Source organism: Macaca thibetana, chromosome 17 (assembly GCF_024542745.1).
Source record: "Macaca thibetana thibetana isolate TM-01 chromosome 17, ASM2454274v1, whole genome shotgun sequence".
In the NCBI taxonomy this organism is placed as follows: domain Eukaryota; kingdom Metazoa; phylum Chordata; class Mammalia; order Primates; family Cercopithecidae; genus Macaca; species Macaca thibetana.
This window is the reverse complement of record NC_065594.1, coordinates 12,979,834-13,003,027: the sequence shown is the minus strand read 5'-3', so window position 1 is coordinate 13,003,027 and position 23,194 is coordinate 12,979,834. Positions and strand designations below refer to the sequence as shown.

General features: G+C 38.1%; 1 protein-coding gene across 4 annotated transcripts in view; it reads right to left on the bottom strand.

Moving 5' to 3' along the window:
- Window positions 1-23,194, bottom strand: part of RFC3 (replication factor C subunit 3) — a 666,103-nt gene that overhangs the window by 505,053 nt on the left and 137,856 nt on the right. The gene's annotated exons all lie outside the window — the stretch shown is intronic.

Here is a 23,194-nt window from a genome sequence, read left to right as displayed (position 1 = left end):
TGCCTATGAGCCTGTAAAATCAAAAGCAAGTTAATTACTTCCTAGATACAATGGGGATACAAGCACTGGGTAAATACACCCATTCCAAATGGGAGAAATTGGCCAAAACAAAGGGGCTACAGACCCCATGCAAGTCCAAAATCCAATAGGGTCGTCATTAAACCTTAAAGTTTCAAAATGATTTTCTTTAACTCCATATCTCACACCCAGGTCATGCTGATGCAAGAGGTAGGCTCCCATGGCCTTGGGCAGCTCCACCCTTGTGGATTTGCAGGGTACAGCCCCTCTCCTGGCTGAATTCACAGACTGGTTTTGAGTGTCTGAGGCTTTTCCAGGCATGCAGGGCAAGCTGTTGGTGGACTGATCATTCTGGGGTCTGGAGGGCAGTGGCCCTCTTCTCACAGCTCCACTAGACAGTGCCCCAGTAGGGACTTCGGGGGATCCAACCCCACATTTACTTTCCACACTGCCCTAGCAGAGGTACTCCATGAAAGTTTCACCCATGAAACAAACTTGTGCCTGAACATCCAAGCATTTCCATACATTCTCTGAAATCTAGGCAGAGGTTCCCCAGCTTCAATTCTTGACTTCTGTGCACCCACAGGCCCAACACCACAGGTAAGCCACCAAGGCTTAAAGCTTGAACCCTCTGAAGCAATGGCCTGAGCTGTACCTTGGCCCATTTAGCCACAGCTAGAGCTGAAGCAGCTGGGATGCAGGGCACCATTCCCAAGGCTGCATGGAGCAGGGGGTCCCTGGGCTCAGCCCACAAAATCATTTTTCCCTCTTAGGCCTCTGGGTCTGTGATAGAAGGGGCTGCCCTGAGGGTCTCTAACATGCCCTGGAGACATTTTCCCCATTGTCTTGGTGATTAACATTTGGTTCCTCATTACTTATGTGAATTTCTACAGCAAGTTTGAATTTCTCCCAAGAAAATGGATTTTTCTTTTCTATCACATCGCCAGACTACACATTTTCCAAACTTTCATGTTCTGCTTCCTCTTGAATGCTTTGCCACTTAGAAATTTCTTCTGCTAGATACCCTAAATCATCCTTCTCAAGTTCAAAGTTCCACAGATCTCTAGGACAGGGGCAAAATGCCACCAGTGTCTTTGCTAAAGCATAGTATGGGTCATCTATGCTCCAGTTCCCAAGAAGTTCCTCATCACCTTTTGAGACCACCTCAGCCTGGACTTCATGGTCCATAATACTATGGGCATTTTGACCAAAGCCATTCAAAAAGTCTCTAGGAAGTTCCAAACTTTCTCACATCTTCCTGTCACTGAGTCCTCCGAGTCTCTAGGAAGCGCTGAACTTTCCCACATTTTCCTGTCTTCTTCTGAGCCTGCTAAACTGTTCCAATTTCTGCCTGTTGCCCAGTTCCAAAGTTGCTTCAACATTTCTGAGTATCATTATAGCAGCACCCCATTCTCACGCTGCTATACAGAATGCTAGAGACTGGGTAATTTATAAAGAAAAGAGGTTTAATTGACTCACAGTTTTGCATGGCTGAGGAGGCCTCAAGAAACTTACAATCATGACAGAAGGCACCCCTTCACAGGGCAGCAGGAGAATAAGTGCAAGCAAGGGAAAATGCCAGACACTTACAAAACCATCAGATCTCATGAGAGTCACTCATTATCATGAGAACAGTCATGGGGGAAATCACCCCCATGATCCAATTACCTCTACCTGGTCCTACCCTTGACACATTGACATTTGGGGATTGTAACAATTCAAGGTGAGATTTGGGTAGGGACACAGAGCCAAACCATATCAACATGTATGTGGCATTTTAAGCTTGATGGTATCCCAATTTTCAGATGAGGTCACTGGTGATGTTAATAAATGTGGTTTTAAGACATCATAAAATGAACATATATCATTTAGCTGATATGCATATCTTGACGAATATATACTTTCCAAATAATCAATGCATTTCCAAATGAAATCATGAACATGTGCCAACAGATTTTATTATAGCTGAGTACAAAAAGTTCACTGATATGGGTTCAGATTTCACATTGCAACTAACCTTTAAGAAACTGCCACTTGTCAAGTTTTAGGAGAGTCCCAAAGAATAATATCCATAATATGTATAAAGACTATTAAAATGATTCTTCCTTTTCCAACTACACATTTGTGAGGCCAGATTTTCTTCATATACTTCATCCATGGCAACATATTTTATGAACTGCAGGTGCAGCAGATTTGTTTATTAGGGTAATTATTAAAGAGATTTACAAAAATATAAAACAATGCCATTTTTCTCACAAAATATTTTCATTTTAGAAAAGTTATGTGCTTAAAAGTATGTTATTTATGTTAACATGTAAAGGATTTACTATTTTGTATTTAAATGAAATAATAAATGTATTTGTCATTTTTAATTTATAATATGGAAATGTATAGATATAAGCCACATTAACAAAAGCTCTTTGGAGTCCTCAATAACTTTTAACAGTACAAGGAGTTCCTGAAAGAAAAAAGTCTGGAAACTACTGCTCTATACCAATGTCCCTCGAGTAATCCCAGGGCAAATTCCAATTAGACTGTCTGAGTCATGTGTCTTGACAATGGTTGGGCTGGTTTGGATCATGGGAACACTTATTTGATAATGATGGAAGGAAAAAGCAGTGCTGTAATAAGTCTCTCCTTTAAATGCGGGGTGTTATTAAAAGAAAAATGGGAAAGTGGTACTGGGAAGGCAAATACAGCAATTGTACCCTACAGACAGGTATTCTCCTATTGGCCATTTTAGAAACATTCCCCAGGCAACATGAGATTATCCAAGTGTAGAGAACCAGAGTCAGAGCCACTTCCTAGGCCGACGGAGCAGCACTCCAGATGAGATACTGAAGCTTTGCGCTCAAGTGATGGCAGTAAGATCAGAAAGCAAAAGGCATATCACAAAGAAACCGTAAGATTCTCCATCTGAATATATAGAAGATAAATGGAAAGAGGAAGCAAAGATGACTCCAAGACGTCCCGCCTTAGAAAGGGATACAAATGTGGTGTTTGCAGGTAGTAGGAAGAAGGTGCTCTTTAAAATAGTAAGTCAAGAACATACCATCTCATTAGGAGTGTTTGCCTTTTCTAAATTCATGTCAGGTTCATCTGAGCATGAACTAGTTGAAACCACATGGGGATTATCAGGCAGCGTATATGCCTAAAGGCATGTAGTGTCACCATTTGCCAATCTCTCTGCTTCCAAGAGAACAGACGGGGTCTGTGGGTCTGTATTTTAATGTCACTTGAGAAATTAAAAGCATCCTAATGCCTCACTGACTCAACTTCAGGATGAAGAGAGATGCACAGAGCCTCGCTACCCAGACAGGCCATTTTCAGTTCACTGGAGTTTCCTGGAGCTGTGGGCTAAGGCCAAGAACTTCACGTTGTGCTCCCAGAAGTTAATCCTCTCCTATCAAATTTGTTATTACTGCGTTTTTTTCTCTATATGTTTATCTTCCTTAATTTGCAAACTGTATCTAAGAATCAGAATTCCTCCTAGGGATATATTGAAGTCTCATGAGTTAACATGTATGAAGTGCTAAGTACTATATGAATATGGAAAATCATAAAGACATAACCTTAACCCTAGGACTCTGTTTTTGTATCTTTCTTGCCAATGGTTAATCACACTACAAAATTAGAATATAATGGTTAAAATGGAAATAACAGTATGAAAGAATATGAGGCAAAGTCCATAGATGTGAGCTGGGATCAGAAAGCAGGATGTTAATCAACAAGGCAGAGAAATGGGAGAAGTCTGATCTACAGGGCAAGACTGACAAGGCTAACAGATTAGCCGGGATCTGAGGAGGAAAGAGGTCTCAGAAACTCAAGATGAGAGGAAGAATAACAAGAACAAAGTATGTTATGCCTGGAGCCCTATGGCTACATGACAATGATTTTGATCTTTCTGAGATGCTGAGTTAAGTCTTCTGCTTGTTTCCAAGGGGATAATCTGAAGTTTTTTGTAACAATCATGGACTGTTGCTGCTGCATGTGCCCCCACTGTTTCCCTGAATATCCAGGGCAATATCTTTTCATCTCTTGGCAAAAAGAAAGGAATACGTGGAAATTTGAGGTTTTGTGTATGTGTGTGTGCATGTGGGTGGGGCAACGCAATTCCATTCCCAAGTGCTAACTTTAGCTGCACAACTGAAGATTCCTGCACCTTGAACTTAAACAAAATGTATTTAAATGTATTTTTAAATGGATGATTACTGGTATTTTTCAAGGGTCAGACTGTGACTTCACAAAATTCTTGTGCTGAAAGATTTTCAACCCTTGTTTAAAACAAGCAAAATAGAGGCTGGAGATGGCAAATGAACCACATAACCAACAGTTTCCAGGGCTTAAACATAACTGTGACTAAAGTAGTTCCACATCCTTGCATTCTTTCCTTCACCTAAAAGTAGATGCCTTCAGAGCATTAGCAACAGCACACTCATAGTCATCACTCATTGATCAAAGATTTAAATTTTACACATGTAATGAGCAGCCTTAGAAAGGAATTGTTACTTAAATGGCATAACTGCTCACTTTGTTCAGTATTACAAATGTAGAGAATTGCAAAGGATGTGTTTTGGATTGAAAAAAATTTAGCACTTTTAATTACACAAGAAAAAAGATATCACTTGTCACAGAAAGTAGAAGAGTAGTTTATATATAAAGAGAGTTCATAACGACCAAATGAATAGAGGACACAAATACACAAAATACATGATCTTGAATATCTGCAAACAAATTCCTATCAATCCTTTCTCAGACTGCAGTGTATGAGAATGGATAATCCTGAGAAAGTAAGCAGCAAATTGCTCAGGCTCTAGAGCCAAGCAGCTTGGAGCCATATCCTACCCTCTACCAATACTGACTAGAGGCAGGTTAATTAATTTTGGGGGATTTTGCAAAAGACACCCCAGATTGAGAGCCAATGACTCATGCCCTTGTATGTTTCCCTCCCCTTGAATGCTTGCTTCTGCCCAACAGAACATGTGAACTTGCTTCTAACCAATATAATATGGTAAAAGTCAAGGGATTATTCACATGTCATTAAAGTTCTAATCAGTTGACTTTAATCAAAACAAGAGAATCTCCTTCTGGCCTCAAAAAAGAAGCAAGCCTCAGGAGTTCTACAGATTCAAGAGAATAAATTCTGCCAACAGCCATGTGAACTTGGAAGAGGACTACAAGCCTAAGATGGAATTTCAACCCCATCCAACATCTTTTATTTTTGACTGATACGTAATAATTGTACATATTTATAGGGTGCATGTGATATCTGGACATGCATACAATACATAATGATCAAATCGTGGTAATTAGGATATCCATCACCTCAAATATTCATCATTTCTTTGTGCTGGAAACATTTCTTTGCTTCTAGAGATCTTTGTGAAACCTTGCAAAAACCACGTAGGTAGGCCATGCTCAGACGCCTGACCATGTAAATGTGAGGTGGAAAATATGTATGATGTTTTAAGTCAGTAAGTTTGTGGTAATCTATTAAGCAGCAACAGAAAACTAGTACGGGCTTCTATTTCCTGCAGGATAGAAATAAAAATACTACATACCTTATGCCGTTGTTATGAAGTTAAAAAAGTTAACATATGTAATATGCTTAAAATAGAGACCCTAGGTCTATTTCTGAGGCAAGATGCCTCAGAAACTTGCAGAATCTAAGGCAGGGCTTATCCCTGCCCATCAGTGAAAAATGAATGCTAAATTAAATTATGAAATGTCATTAATAAACATACTAGCTCACATGGCATTTTTTGTTAAAGGCCTTGACTAAAATCATGGAAACTACCACATGTCGATCTTAACAATCAAAATTATGAAATTTTCCAATGATCAGTGATGGGAGCCACTCTGAGGATGTTTCCTATGCCTCACTCCATTCATCAAGGCAGAAACAGCTCTGTTTTATTGCACCTTAGCAGTCAAAGTTTCATATCATTGGAACAGGCCAACTGCTAAAGGTGGGGACCAGACTTCTCAAGATTTTCTCCAGGGAATGTAGAACCATTGTCATTCCAATTCAATCTAGTCACTACATCAATTGACTACAAGTATACAGCTAATGTGATAAAAATATTAAGATGTTAATTACCCTATCATTCAAATAGCAGGAGAATCTATGAATTAGTAGCATGTACCCCAAAACAATAATTGTGCTGATATTAAATTCTGCTCCTGTATTGTTTATAACCTTATTATGGTATAAAACTGTAAGAGTTTAATCAGATATCACAGAAAGTCTGTAAAAAAGGGTGAAACAATTAAGAAGAGTATGTGAAATATGGAATCATGCACACTGCCATTGATGTTGAAACTTTAAGTGTATAATGTACCTTGAAATAATAGCTATTATATAAAAATTTATTATTATCAAGATCTAAAGTTTTAAGATAACGCAATCAGAACATGTTAAAGAAAAAAAAAACTAAATGTTTCCATTCATCTCAGACTTAACAAAATTCCATGAAACACAGTGGGAAATGTTGGGATACTTCTTTGGAGGTTTTCCGCCAAATAGTAAGAGATTTAAAGCCACACACCACAGAAGAGATAGTTACCTTTCCTGAAACAGTAATCACAGTTCAAATAATATCCAGAATACACTATGATACCAAACTGAAATGCATGTCTTAGCAAATATTACTGTAAGAAACATAGCAAATTTGCTGAAGAAACATGTATTAGAGCTAATTTTGAATTGTGAGGAGTTTGCCACTGAACAGTTAAATAAATGCATGGGTTTTGTATATGTTTCAGTTTATAGTACTTGCTAGATTCTTTCAAAACTAAAATAAAAAGAGAATTCTGGGTTTGTGAACCTCTTCAGGAAACATTTACTGTATAAGATGTATTACATAAGATGTCCTAGATTATCTTTTAAAGGAAAATAATTTTTAAAACCAATAGTTATAAAAATTCCATGTAATAGTATCAACTAGTATATGGCAGCTTTAAATAAACTTCAAATAGGTTATGAATTAAGTTACATATAAAAAACCACAAATGACATTCATTTACTATATCCCTTAGTTGAGGCAGAAAAGCGCAAAATGCTAATGGATACCTCAATGTGGCTAACATCATTTAAAAGACTTTAGAACATAACTTCCGGTTATGCAAACCCGTAGCTTTCAGTAAAAGAATATTCCTTCCAAATGCAACTGGAAAAATTGTGCAAAATTTAAAAAATTCAGTTGCAAGCATCATACTAAAAAGCTAGAGCTTAAGGTTCAGATGTTCCAGACAAAATGGAAGGGCAGAGAAGTAAAACCAAAAATGTTTTCTGCTTTTTCTCTTTGAGGTATTTGCTGATTCATGAACAGAGCACGACTCGAAGCTAAAGAGGCCAGAAGAACGTGCAGGCCTGCAGGCTGAGAGCTAGGCAGAACTATCAGCAGTCTCATTGCATTAGGGAGACAAAAATTTAATTTCAGAGCTCATCAAGGACATGAAGTCCCAGCAAATACCCTGGCTCTCAGATACAACCTTTGAAGGACAACATCCTGGGAGCAAACTAAAAACAGTCAAGACCTTTAAAACACTACAGTCCAGTCTAGACTCATTTCTATCGCTGACTGGAGTAAGGTGATTTTCCCCTGTTCTAACTGCCTACCATAACCTAAAATTAATTATTTCTATGAACATATTCTTCTGGTCATACAAAATGTCCAGCATTACATTAAAAAGTATGGAATGTTCCTAACACAAAGAAATGATAAAGGCTTGAGGCAATGGGTACCCTAATTCCCCTGATTTGATTATTATACATTGAATGCCTGTATCAAAGCATCGCATGTACCCCATAAACATAGACAACCATTATGTACCTGTAAGAATTAAAGATAAAAATTAATAAAATAAAATAATACCTTTAGTCTTCAGGCCATTCAGTCATTATTGTTACTAATATTAGTTACTAAAAAATAAAAATGAAAGGCAAAACAATTACAATGCATACCAAGAAGCATTATTAAGAAAATAAAATAGGATACAGAAATAAGCCAACAAGTGATCCAGGCATTAGATTTATCAGACACACATTTTAAAACAGTTACAATCAATGTACAAAAACTAAGAGAATTTTAGAGAAAAAGTAGACTATATTGTAAAAATCAAAGAGAAATTATACTTAAAATTGACAATTCAAGAGATCATTAGGTTGGGCTCACCTGAATAAATGATGTTACTGAACAGGAAGATAGAAAATATGCAAATTAAAGGATAAAAACATTTCAAAATGTATAAAACAACATAAGTAATCTACGGGAGAGATGATCAGTGTCCTCAAATGATAATACAAAGAATGAGGTGGAAGCAGTATTGAAGAGATGTTTGCCTATAATCTTCAAAATCGGATGGAGGCTGTCAACCCATATATTCAAGAAGCTTCATAAACACCAAGAAGACAAAAACACTCTTAAATCTACACTTAGTCACATCATTGCAAAACTGTTAAACACCAAAGAGAGAAAAATCTCAAAGATAGCCAGAGAAAACAGGCAGCTTAGATAGAAAGAAAACAAAATTGGGCTGGTTTATTGACAGAAACGACGGCAGAAACAGAGGAATATATCGGGCAAAAAGGAAAAAAAAAAAAAAACTCTCAGGAAAGTGGCATGGAGTCCTGCTAACACATCCTCCTCCTCACAGATTCCCAGGTTAGCACACCAGCTGAAGAGAACAGGCTCCTCCCTGCTTAAGGCCGGAATTCCCCATGGCTCCACCCACTTCCCTCAGTGCGCATGTCCAGCTCCCGTCCACTGTGCGCATGCCATGTCAAGTCCTGGGCAGGTTTCCTCATCTGCACAAAAGCATTTGATATAAACACTTGTGGGATGGGTCGGAGATTCTCTGGGGACCCCTTTTTATCTGCCCAGGCATTTGGCTGTCTCAGCAGAAAGTTGTAAATATGTGGATAAATAGAAATTAAAGTAGGCTATACAAAACAATAGTAACGTGCTAAAGAGTTCAAAATGTAATAAAAATATATGATGGCAATAATGTGAGAGGCAGAATGTAGATGAATGGAGTTAAACTATTGTAAGGTTTCTAAACTATTGTAAGATTTCAGCATGCTCAGAGAATTGATGAAAGTAATTTTACTAGACTATAAGTCAGGGAAAGCATTAAATAACAATAAAATAAGATATGACAGACAAGGTCATAGAAATTAAAATAAAAACACAAAAATATTATATGACTTCAACAGAAACATTATAGTAAGATAATGGCTATGACGACAGCACGATGAACACACTTGACACACTTGGCATATACAGAATACTATGCACATCAATTGCAGAATATGCATGCTTTTCACATGCACATGTAACATTTACCAAAATTAGTAACATGCTGGGCTATAAAGCAAATTTTCGAAGAACCAAAATTATCCAGAGAATATTCTCTGTTGAAATCATCCCCGAGTGTCTGGCAGTGAGGCAATATAATCTTAAATTGTTCCATGGATCAACAATAAATTGCAATGAAAAAACAAATAATTTTTGAACCTGATAGTAAATATCAGATATAATAAAAATTGTGGAGTGCAGTTAAAGCCATACTTAGAAAAAAAAATTATAACATTTGAGTAACATATTAGATCAGAAGAAAGGTTCAAAATTAATGATGTGAGAATTCAATTTGGAATTTAGATAAAAATTCAACAAATTAACTCTCCCCCATAATAAAAAGTAAGACAGTAGGAAGAAAACAATAAATTAGGAATAAAAATTAATGGAATAAAATCCAATTATTCAATACAGAAAATCAATAACATAAAAGTTTTTTAATTGAAGTATTAATAAAATGGATAAACTTTTAGGAAGATGGATCAGAAAAAAATAGAGTGAGCATAAATTGCCAATAACAGAAATATACAAAAGAAGCACCCTTTCAGATCTTACAAATATTAAAAAGACAAGAGGAAATTATGACAATTTTGTTCTCTGGGGTGTTTCCTCTGACACCAACAACCTATTCTCTGATTCTGTAGATACTAGCTGGGTGTCCAAAAATTCAATCCAATTCTGACACTATCTACCCAGAGTTAGTAAAGACTCCATAAAGTAAGAGACTCGATAGGACAAGACTGTTCCTACTTCAGACACCAGTTTCAAGCCCTGAGCCACCTGTACTTCTGATCAATCAACTGTAAAGCAAGTGTTTCCACCACCCCTCCTCGGGTTTAAAACTTTTCTAGAGCTGCTCACAGAACTCACTTATTTACACTTTTAAACTTACATTTACTGGTTTATTATAAAGGATACAATGCAGGAAGAACCAAATGGAAGCAATGCACATGGCAAGGTACAGAGTGAGGGGGTCACACAGCGAGAGCCTCCTTACCCTCTTGGGTGCAACACCTTCCAAGCACTGTGGTGTGTTCACCCACCTGGAAGCTCTCTGAGCCTCACTGTCAAGAGTATTTACTGAGTCCAATCTCCAGCTCCCTCCCCTCCACTCTTTCCAAATGGTGGTGGATGGGCCTGAAAGTTCCAACTCTCATGTCAACTTGGTCTTTCTACCCTGAGTCACCTCATCAGCACAGACGCAGATGGGATGGATAAATTGGACTCTATTTAAATTAAGAATATTTGTTCACCAAAATATGTGATTAACCAAGTGAAAAAACAAGCCACAAAATATATATTCATATATTTTAAAACTACAAATTAATATTACAATGGTAAAATTCCTATAGAAAAATAGGCAAAACACCTGAGCATGCCCTTCATGTTGAGGATCTACAGTCAATACACACATGAGAAGATGCTCAATTTTATTAATCATCACTAAAATTAGCATATCAAAACCATTAATGTGATACCACTACACATGCACCAGAATGGTTAAAGAGAAAATAACTGAAAAATCCCAAATGTTGGCAAGAGCCTGAAAGATTGAAGAGGTTATTACACTGCCAGTTGGAGTGTAAATTTGTATAATCACTTTGGGAAACTGTTTTGTTGTAGCTACTAGAGTTGAACACATGCATCCCCAATGGCCCAGCTTTCCACTCTTCAGAAGCACTCAACAGAAATGCATACATTTGTCCACCAAAGGATATGTACAAAAATGTTGATAGTAGCACTGATTGTAATAGCAAAAAAAACAAAAAAAACAAAAAAAACTGAAATGTACTGAATTGTGATATATTCATACAATGGCATACTATTTAGCAATGAGAGTGAAGAAATCACAAATATACGACACAATGTTGAGAAAAACAGAAGCAAAATAGTATATACTGTATGATTCCACTTGGATAAGTTTCCAAAACAGACAAAAATTTTTAACACTATGGTGTTAAAAATTAAAAACCCATTTTTAATCCATTATACCTTGGAAATGATGTTATGTTTCTTAATCTGTTGCTTCTTCATGATTTTTACTTTGTAAAAAATCATCAGGTTGATTAGTATGATTTTTGTACTTTTCTGTATGTGTGTCAAACTCCAATAAAAAGTTAAAATATATATTTATGATTTTAAAAAATGGGATAGAGCATATTTCCTTGAGGAAGTGAAGAATATGCCAACATAGTTAATATGCAAACTTACAATTACTTTATATTTCATGGCTTTGAAGGCATTTTCATTTGCAACTCTTACTTTTTTATTTATTTATTTTGCAGTTGGGCTTCATCTCGAGCTATGGCTATAAAAAAAAATGCCAGATCCTAGCTACTCCAATATTCCTTAGGACATTTGCAAACATCCTTGGACTTAGTGGGAGGGATTGGAGGGAGAGGAGAAATACGTCTAAGCTAAGTCAGGCAACAGAAAATGCAGTTCAGTCCATTGATTGTTTCTCTTCCTGATTGGTCTTCTGGATAAGCAAGCGCAATGGGGCATTGTCTTGTGACCAAGGGCAGAAAGCAGCCACCCCTCTGTCCAGAGAGCTGAGACACTAGGAGAGCCAGATACTCCACAGGCACCTCATAAATGTTAATGACTAGTGGTTTGGAAAACAATGATAAGGGCTACCTGCCCTGAGGAGCACAGTAGAGGAAGAAATTTCATTGCTCTCAGGCAGCCACTTAGCATTTTTCAAGTAGCAAAGTTAATCTAAAATACAATTTCAGTTAGATTAATTTTAGAAAAGGAATAGGGCTACACCTTTTCAAAACTCACTTTCTAAGTTATGTGATTATCTTCTTCTGTGTATTTCTAATCTGCGTTTCTATGTGCATGCTACATGGTAATTTTGCACAGGAGGAAAAAGTACAGGAAAAGCACAGACCAAGGGTCAAAAGACAGAGGCTCTAGTCTCAGCCTTGCCACATGCTAGCTAGGTGACCTCAAGCAATTAATTCATTCGACCTTTCTAGGCCTCAGTTATTCACTGGTAATATAAGAGGTCTCAATGACACACTTTTAAAAAATATTGTATATATAGTCATGCATCTCTTAATGACAGAGATACATTCTGAGAAATGCAATATTAGGCTACTTCATCATTTTACAAACATTGTAGAGTGTACTTACGGAAACCTAGATGGTGTAGTCTACTACACACCTAACCTTTTGCCCCTAGGCTACCAAGCTGTACAGCATGTCACTGCACTGAATGCTACTGGCAACTGTAACACCATGGTAAGTATTTGTATATCTAAACATAGCTGAACATAGAAAAGGTACGGTGAACATATGGTATTGTAATCTCACGGGGCGACTCACATATCTGGTCCCTCGCGTATCTGAAACATTATATGGTACAAGATTGTATTTAAGGTGTACAACCTGATGATTTAGTATACATATACACCATGAAATTATCACCGCAATCAAGATAATTTGAAGGGGTGGCCTGCCCCTCCACACCTGTGGGCATTTCTCATTAGGTGGAATGAGAGACTTGAGAAAAGAAATGAGATCACAGAGACAAAGTATAGAGAAAGAAAAAGTGGGCCCAGGGGACCTGCGCTCAGCATACACAGGACCCACACCGGCATCGGTCTCTGAATAAATTCCCTCAGTATTTATTGATCATTATCTTTACCATCTTAGAAAAGTGGAAGTGGCAGGATAATAGAATCATCGTAGGGAGAAGGTCAGCAGTAAGACATATGAATAAAGATCTCTGTGACATAAGTTTAAGGAAAAGTGCTGTGCCTTGATATGCATATGCAAACATCTCCATAAACCTTTTTAGTGCATAAAAAGCAGCATTGCCACTAGCACATCCCACCTTTTGTCCTAAGGTGGTTTTCTCCCATCTTAGTAAATAAGATGGTGTAAATGGGTTTTATGGGTTTTACACCAACAGAGTTCCATTGCCCAGGGACGGGCAGGAGACAGATGCTTTTCTCTATGTCAACTGCCAAGAGGCCTTCTTTCCTCTTATATTAATCCTCCTCAGCACAGACCCTTCACGGGTGTCAGGCTGGGGGACGATCAGGTCTTTCCCTTCCCACGAGGCCATATTTCAGACTATCACATGGGGAGAAACCTTGGACAATACCTAGCTTTCCTAGGCAGAGGTCCCAGGGTACTTGAGATTAAGAGAATGGTGAATACTTTTAACCAGCAAGCTGCCTTTAGGCACTTATTTAACAAAGCACATCCTGCACAGCCCAAAATCCACTAAACCATGAGTCACCACAGCACATGTCTCTTGCAAGGACAGGGTTGGGGGTAGGGTCACAGATTAACAGCATCTCAAATACAGAACAAAATGGAGTTTCTTATGTCTACTTCTTTCTACATAGACACAGTAACAGTCTGATCTCTCTTTTCTCCACAATAATTAACATAGTCATCACATAGTTTTGCTGCTGCTCTCGTTTTTCTGTGGTCAGAACATTTAGGATCTATCTCTAAGCAAACGTTAAGTATACAGTATAGTAGTGTTTCCTATGTCAACTATACAGTTTCTAAGGTTTCTTCTAGTGCCAATATTTTGTTAACCAAACCTCCAATCTGCTAGCCCCTGTATTCATTCTTTATGGATGCCATAACAGTACCAGAAATTGAATGGCTCACAACAACAGAAGTTTACTGCCTCATAGTTCTGAAGGAAGTCCAAGATCAAGATGTTGGCAGGGTTGCTTCCTTTTAAGGACTGTGAGGAGAAATCTGTTCCAGGGCTCTCTCCTGGCTTCTGGTAATTTGCTAGCAATCTTTTATATTCTTTGGGACTTGTAGATGCATCACCCCCATCTCTGCTTTTACCCTCACGTGGTGTTTTCCTTGTGTGTGCTTCCAACTCTGTGGACAAATTTTCCTCTTTTTTCAGTCATATTGGATTAGGTCCTATCCTAATAGCCTCACCTTAACTAATTTCATCTTCAAGGACCTTATTTCCAGATAAAGTCACATTCACAGGTACTTGGGTTTGCAACTTTTATGTATTTTGTGGGGTACAAAATTCAACCCATAATAGCATCCGTGGTTATAAGTAAATAGTAATTTAGTCCAGGAAAATTACTCCATATGCAATCCACCCCTAGTATCTTCTCTAAGTCCAATCTAGGGGTTAACGGCCTTGTCTCCCAAAGCCACTGTGGCCACCTGATAGAAACCCTCACCTGCCACCTGGGTTACCTGTTATTATGATCTGCCCATTGATTGCACTTCCCAGATTTCATAATAATGACCACCGGTGGCTTCCACACCTTGGGGGCAGTGTGCATAAGACCAAGGCTTTCTGCTTCTTCCTGCCTCCTTTACCTGAGGTCTCCCCAACCCGTCATCCCATACAAGTGCACACACTGCACCTGTCATACCATAGCTCTCATAAGGGGAAGATGAGACCAGTTCAGTGGACGTGGAGCCATGCATGGCTCCCAGCATGTCATTCAGGGGACCTGCCCATGCTGTTCATGCAGCAGGTTGAGCTGTGAAACAACACTTTAGGCCCAGCACATTTTCCCCTACCAGGCCATTCTAACATAATTATGTAGATTCGACCATAGATTTAAGTTTTGTCAAGTATTCTTAAGACATCGTTGGTTGGTTGGTTTTTTGTTTGTTCCTGACAGACCAGGTGAAATGCTCATGCTGTATCCTCTTCCCACAAAGTCAATCAGAACATGCTCATGAGTGACAGTATGAGCAAAGGAACAAAAGTTTCAGAAACAAACCAAACAAGGTTTTATATTACATCTTTTTTATTTAAAGGTGAATTTTGGTGAAAATCTAAGTTCTCTCGTCTTACAACCTTCCATAAATTAGGATCAATGGAAAGTGCGACTATCAGCAATTATGTGAACCACTACAGACAGCAAGTTGATTATGAAAGAAAAAAGCCTACTTTTTAATTAGAAAGAAAACTTCAATTGTGCCCAACACTTGTACGCACAAGTCAGACATGAAATGACTTCAGATCAGCAGCTATGTAATTTCATCCAATCTCTAGCAAGTAGCCTGGGATATTACTTGTGAGTACAACTTTTTTGCATTATGGAATGAAAGAGCTCTAATTTCCCAAAGAACAAAGATGATATATTTTTGGCATCATTTCAATGTTAAAGAGACTTTTGGGAATAAGTAGGAAGCTGATGGCATTTTTACGTTTTCCAGTTACATTTCTAAAACCTCAGTTGTTTCCTCATAATCATTTCCAGAATCTCAAGGAAGTTTATTTAAAACATTGTCCCTGCCCCCTCCACATTTGAAAAAAAAATCTCAAGGCAGAAAATAATATACTATTATAAAATTTCAAAGGAAAAATTGGCATATTTTAGGACCTTGACATGATCTAGTTATCTGGTAACCAAATAAGACCATCCAAACCAGGAAGCCAGCCAAAATATCCATAATGTAGAGTTTCAGGCAGTCTTCAGGTCAGGTTCAGCAGGGTGTATCACAATGTGAGCAGACTATCAGGAATGGGGGGATTTGGCCATCCAGGCTCAGTAGTTCCCATCTTGACAGCACTGGGTATAGGACATGGGGCTTGGGCTGCAGTCAAAGGTTTCCAGGCTCAGAAGAGGTGCTTATAGGAGAAAGGCAATGCCTTGCATTTAGAAAGAAAAAAGTAGTAGGCAGATTACCAAAGACAGACGCTTGGCACAGGAAAAAAACAAACAAACAACAACAACAAAAAACCCAATTACAAAAAAATGAAACACAAAATCAGGACTGGGCAAGAGGCAAGACTGATGGCCACCGAGTCCAGGTGGGGACAGCATTGATCATAAAGACCAAGGTTATAGTGATAAGCAATTGTGAGTCTGGGGCACCAGCTGTAGAAAGAAGAGACTCCCAGGCTGGGCTGTCAGAGGATCTGGTAGTAACTGATTCGGACATCCAGGGAAACAAGAGATGAGCCCAAGCCAAGACACACAGTCATCTCAGAGCTTGGAAAGCCCTCAGAGCTTTTCTCTTTTTAGTTCCAGTTGCAGTTACTTCCTCCTCCCTCTTCCTGCCTTATCATGCATCCTTGTCACCTTCTTTCTATCAATTATTGTCTTTTTGTTTTTGTTTTTGAGACAGGGTCTCACTTTGTCACCTAGGCTGGAGTGCAGTGGCACAATCTCATCTCACTGCAGCCTCAACCGCCAAGGTTCAAGCCATCCTCCCGCCTCAGATGCCCAAGTAGCTGGGACTATAGGTGTTTGCCATTGCACTCAGCTATTTTTTTTTTTAAGCAGAAATGAGGTCTTAATATGTTGCCCAGGCTGACATACTCCTGAGCTCACGCCATCCTCCTATATGCTCTTTTCTTTGTCCCTTGGCTCTATTATTAAATATTTAATTTCTCTATCCTTTCTTTCATTCCCCTTTTTTTCCCCACCACTTTCTCCCCTCTCCTCTAGCTCCCGTGCAGTCTCTGTCTGCCTGTCTCTCACCCTCCCCCATACCATTTATCTCCCTCCCCCAATCCTGGAGTCTCCTGTTATTCTCACATCAAATTACATATTTCTCTTAATTTAATGTAGATAGCCAATGAAACTTTAAAACCCCAAATTTTAACTTTAAAAGAATATCTTTAGCTGTTTATATTTCTTTCTCTCTTAATAAAAAGATAAATGCAAACAAATTATTTTCCTTTTACATGCACCTGACTTGGGATTTTTTTTTTTTCCAAGCTGGTAAGTGATCCTTAATAGGAGAGGGGAAAAAAAGTTTCTCCCTTCTTATTTTCAAATTTCATAGGTCATCATTTGAAAATGCATCACTAACAACGAAATACTTTGTACGTTATTAAATTCTATCATCTCATTGATTTGTTATCTCTTTGTTACACCAGAGACAGAGAAGATGAGAATGTAATCTACTATTATAAATGGTAACAATTATATTCACCTAAGCCAGGGTTTTTTAAAACATCACAGTCAAAGGAAATGAGCATCTAACCCAATAATAGCAGTGGCCATAGACGCCATGATAACAAAAAACAATCACTAAACCAATAATAAGTTCTTGGGATAAATTGCTTCCACAGCACTGACCAGCAGTTCATTTTAACACAATAGGAGCTCATTCCCAAACAATGTAGGACAGGTAAAATGTGGTTACTGCACATTCTTTGTTCACCCAGATCTCTATGTGTTTTCTGACCTCTAATACTAAAATTGCAATTGAGGTCCATATTCTGCATCATCAGCTTGGCATTAAGCTGGAAAAGAAAAAAGAAAGACGACCACAGATTTGAAGAATGTATTGTTTGCCACAAGCATTTCCATCAATGAGGCTGAACAGCTGTCTCAAAGCTCTTATGATATCACCATCTGTAACTCAAAGGGAAAAACCAGTATCTCAGATTTTTCAAAGGGTAAAGAGGGTACAATTGTATTTATTAGGTGTTCAAAAGCTTTGACAAGAGAGGCCTGTCAGATGTTATCAGCGTGTGCCAGTTGGCATGCAGATTATGGACATATTGTCCATTTAGATTGTCAGTCTACAAGTCTCAACCAATGTTTGCAAACATGCACAGCAAAAGCCAGTCATTGTTGTCACAATGGCAGGAATATTGCTCAGGGCCTGATGTCCTCACCGTTTAAAATTTATATGGCAATGTACTTTGCAGGAGAAACAGACATTTCAAGAAAAAATACACAGACTAACATTGGATGTGGTTTATGCACGTGGACCATGCATTATTTCACATGACTATATTGATAACATAAAAATTTTCTTACTGTTTTTGCTTTAGAGTAATTCTTTCTCTGTACTTTCCCTTCTCTATTTGATAACCTCAATTCTCATTCCTTCCCTGTGGGCCCAGTTCTACAGTTTCATGGAATTTCTCATATTGCTGATAAAAAGCATTTCATAAAATTCAGCAGACTAACAAATTTTAGTATTTGCATGTTATTTCATAATACAGAGATACGAAAGAAGACCCCAATAAATAAAAATGGTTTGGGAGGGAAAACTGTTTTATAGAAAATATCAATTCTTCCCAAATATATACTGCAAGACAATTCCAATGAAAGTCACAGAGAGCTTTCTTCCCCTTTCTGAATTTCTGAAAAAATTATTCCAAGGTATATTAAGAAGAATAAATAGACAAAAATTACTAACATTTTTAATGGTACTAAGGAATAATTTCTCTACAGCATAGTTAAAATTTAGCTATGACAATTAAGACTAATATGATGCTTGAGCTAGAATAGACAGATGAACAATGGAACAAACTATTGAGATGGTAAATTTCATGCTGGCAGAGTCCACATGTGTTTTATTCATGACTGTTTCATTCATACTGATATCTCCACAGTGCTTGGAACATAGTAAGCATTTGTAGAATTAATGAACTAGCACAACAAAGGCTATATAAATAGTCTCAGAATACAAATACACGCACACAACATATGAGAAAGATTCCACCATCAGTGAATGAAGAACAAATGTGTATTCCAAAAGTGTTGAGAAAATTGTCACTTAGGAAAACAACATGCTGTTTTAATCATCACCTCACAGAATACATGAACAGAATTTGACTTTATAATGAAGGTGTTAAAAAGAATTCATTAAGAAAAGCAAACGTAGGTGACTATAAAGTTGATCTTTGGATTGCGGGTAGGAGGAAACGGAGGAGGACTTTCCCTGTTTAAAAGTAATGTCAGATATCACAAAGGAAAATGCATTTCCACTACCAGACTTCAGGGCCTCTGTATGGTCATGCAGCTTATACACGATGGCTAAGGCAGTCATTCACAAGGAAATGGCACCCCCTGGAGGTAACATTATATCTTTGTTGGACCCCCACACTGTGACAGTAATTTCGGTCTCCTGTTGGCAAGATTTTAGAATTTACACATCTCCTGATATGTGTCTATGCCATGGAAAAAGGTAATACCTTGTCTCACAGTCAACCCCCAGATGGCTTAGATCAGTGGTCTCAAGGTGTGGTCCCCAGATCGAAAGCAATAGCATCATTGTATCCACACCAGACCTATACAGAAACAAAAACTCCAGGGTGGGGACCCGCTCCTATGTTTAACAGCCCCTCTAGGCGATGCTGTTGTGTGCTAAAGTCTGAGAACCACTGGTTTAGATGAAACAAACTATCATCCACACTACAACTAAATCCACAACTTCTTGGTTCACTTCTACTTTCATTGCCATTATGAGCAGCGTGTATCATTTTTACACCCAGTGGCCATTTTCTCCCACTCACGGCCCTTCAGCCAATCAGCTCTTGAAAATTCTATTTTGATCCGGATATGCTCACTGTGTTGCTTTCTGGGAAATTTTTTTACAATTCAATATGTCCAAAATCCCGGATCCGTAAACCAAAAGTGAGAACATTAATAGTATCTAAGTCCTACATATCATGTAAAGACACATTGAAACACTTCAACTCTAAATTTGCCCCACTCACCTGATCCACTGTCGTGCAAGCCCGTTCCAAGGAAACAGCCTGCTATGACTAAGATGACAAGTTTTACCTGGCAATGCCACCACTCACCAATCAGAGCTCAGCAGCTCCTGGAAGACATCACCAGAACCAACGAATTTTCTTTCAAAACAATTTGCATAACCTCCTCTTTCCCCCAGTAAAATCCTAACCTTTCCCTTTGGTCTTAAGACTTATGAGAGGCCATCCAGGTCTGGGTGTGTGCCCCAAATTGCAATTCTATTATTTGTGTATTCCCAAATAAAACCTTTGGCTTAGAGATTAGTCTTTACATTCTTATTTGGTGTTGATACAACAATGCCAGACACTCTGCAGTCTCATGTCACTCAGGATTTCAGGAGATACATGGTGGGGTGGGGTTCATTCCATAGTCTCTTTCTTGGCCTAAAATGCTATGTCATCATTTTCTATTTCTACTCTACTGAAATACATACATATATACATATATGTGTGTGTATGTGTATGCATATATATGTGTGTGTGTGTGTATATATATATAGTGAAATGATTACCACAATTAAGTTAGTTAACACATTTATCACCTCATCCATGATTAAGTCAGTTAACACACCTATCATCTCACCTAGTTATTTTTTGTCTTTTGTCTTTTGGTGAGAACATTTGAGATCTAATGTCTTTGCAAATTTTAAGTATACAATACAGTATTGTTAACTATAGTCACCATTCTATATATTAGGTCTACAAAACTTATAAATAAAAGTTTGTACTCTCTGAACAACATCTCCCCATTTTCCCCTCAAACCCCAGGCCCTGATAACCACAATTCTACTCTTGTTTCTCTTAGTTCAACCTTTTTAGAAGTGAGATTATATAATATTTTTATTTCTCTATTTTACTTAGCATAATGCCCTCAAAATTCACCCACATTGTTGCAAATGGCAGGATTCCTTCCTTTTTCTGGCCAAATAATGTTCCATTATACATATGTGTGTGTGTACACACACACACATATGTATGTATATCTATCATATATATATGATATATATACCATCATTGATATATATACCAATAAATGATATATGTGTGTGCGTGCATGTGTGTGTGTGTGTGTATGTGTGTGTGTATATATATATATATATAAAATCATTTCTTCATCTGTTCATCTTGCTGACTACATCTGAAGCAAACTTTTTATGTAATGGGCCGAACAGTAAATGTTTCAGGCCTTGCAGGCTATACCATGTCTATTACAACTACTCCACTTTGTCATTATAGCAGGAAAACAACTATAATGGCGGTAAGTAAATGGGCATGGCTGTTTTCCAGTAAAGCTCAATTTACAAACACGGTCAGCTGGTAGGATTTGACCTTCCAGGCATAGTTTGCCAATCCCTGATCAAGAACAGAAACTCATTGAGAATGCAGATTATGTCTGAATCTTCTTAAACTTCTACACAGATAATTCACCACCTTCCATTCATAGAAAGCCAATAATGTTTCTATAAAAATAAATAAAATGAAAAAAAGAACAAGAGAATGAGTGTGCTTCCACCTAATACATCTATACTTGTCTTTTCAAATCAATTATCTTGTTTTCAGAAGATTTGATTACACCTTCCTTCTAGGTTGTTGGTTTTCTACAAGTTGTATTTAGTCTCTTTTTAATTTGGTTTTCAAAACCCTGTCAGGGCTGAACCAGAAGTCTAAGAAAGTGCTGAGCCCTGGTGCCAGCCCTGACAAAGGAAGCTTTTGGATCTTGGGAAATCAGCTTCTATCAAGCCTTCAGAGGTAACTCCAGCTCTAATCCGAAGGAAAACCAAGGAGTCACAAGTCAATACCATAGACACATGGAACTAAACTTTCTCTGGCAGCCTGGGACACCTTAGGGCTTAGAAAGCTCTCCTTGGTGTAGAAGGAGCCAGGAAAGACTAAAGCACCTTCAGATTTTAAAAGGCTGTGAATACCAACTAGGAGTGATAGAGCCCGGTGTCCACAGACCCCGGTTCCTGGCCTCTCATCATGGCGTCAGCCTGCCCCACCTCCTCCTGTGGTTGTCCTTCCCCATTTACAACCCCATCCATAATTTGAGTTGTTATTCAAGCCCTTATGTTCAAAATCCCCAGAATCACAGGGCATCAGCCCTAGTCAATATCACCTCTTCATTCAATCCTACAAGTGACCATGTGGTCTGAAGTCCCGTGGGAACTAGGCCATCCCACTTGTTCTGAATCCACTGGTTTTCGTGCTAATATCCTCACCCCCAACTATGCACCAGTCACACTACAGCCAGGAGCAAGGATGACATTCAAACTGCCAGTCATAGTCTCCAGCCTTTTGTGGCTATTCCTGGCATTTTTTTGGCCCAGCTGCAGATGGATGACCCCCTCCCTGTGTCAATAAACCTAAGTAAAGGCAAGGCTTCAGGGTGTCTGTCTAGGAGCCTTTCTCCTAGCAAGATCAGCTGTCTCTTTGGTCTCTCTCATCTCGTCTCTTCATAGCTAAAAGAACAAAATCAGATTACAGTGCAATAGCTCTATCTCTATGTCACAGAGAACACACATCAAGGTTTATTTTTATTTAGTTCTTTAAAAACTGTCATTTTCCAGTCGGGGGTGGGGGTAGGGGGTGGGAGCTTTTTTGATTCCCTACTTAAGATGAAAGCAACCTCTTTCTCTACTTTTCCTAATGTGTTCTTAAACTTTAAAAAAAGGTCCCCTTTATCAATTCCCTGGGAGTCTATACTCAATAAAATTCCAGCAGTCATTTACTGAACACTTACTGTATGCCAGGCACAATACTAATGGCTTTACATATATCATAAGTTAATTCCTGCAACCCTATGAGACAGGTACTGCTACTATCATCTCTGTTTTACATATGAAGACACTGTGGGCCAGAGTTAAGGCATTTGGTTTCATATTCCACAGCCTATAACTGGCTGAACTGGGTTTGAACTCTGGCTCTAAAGAGCCCTTGTGCCTAATCCCATAGCCTCTCTACTTAACTCTGCCGTTTTCCAATGAGTTTCCAGTAACATATTCAAGATTATTTAACTAGCTACTTTTTCATAACAACACAAACCAGAAAAGATATTTTTCCCAAAGGTTTTATGGCAAGATTTTTTTAAATTTATTTGATTAACTACCACCAGTCATCATTAAATGTTGTTTGTCAAAAAAAAAAAAAGACCATTTTAACATTTATTAATAATATCAACAAATTATCTAAAGTAGTAACATACTTAAAGAATTAACATTCTTGATGATAATTATCACAATATCATGAGATATGACACTCGTGGTCATTAGGTAAATACGATGATGGGTCCTTAAATTGAATATTTCCTGAGCATAGTTTGGAATTCATAGATACAAAAAAGAAAATTCAAATCTTT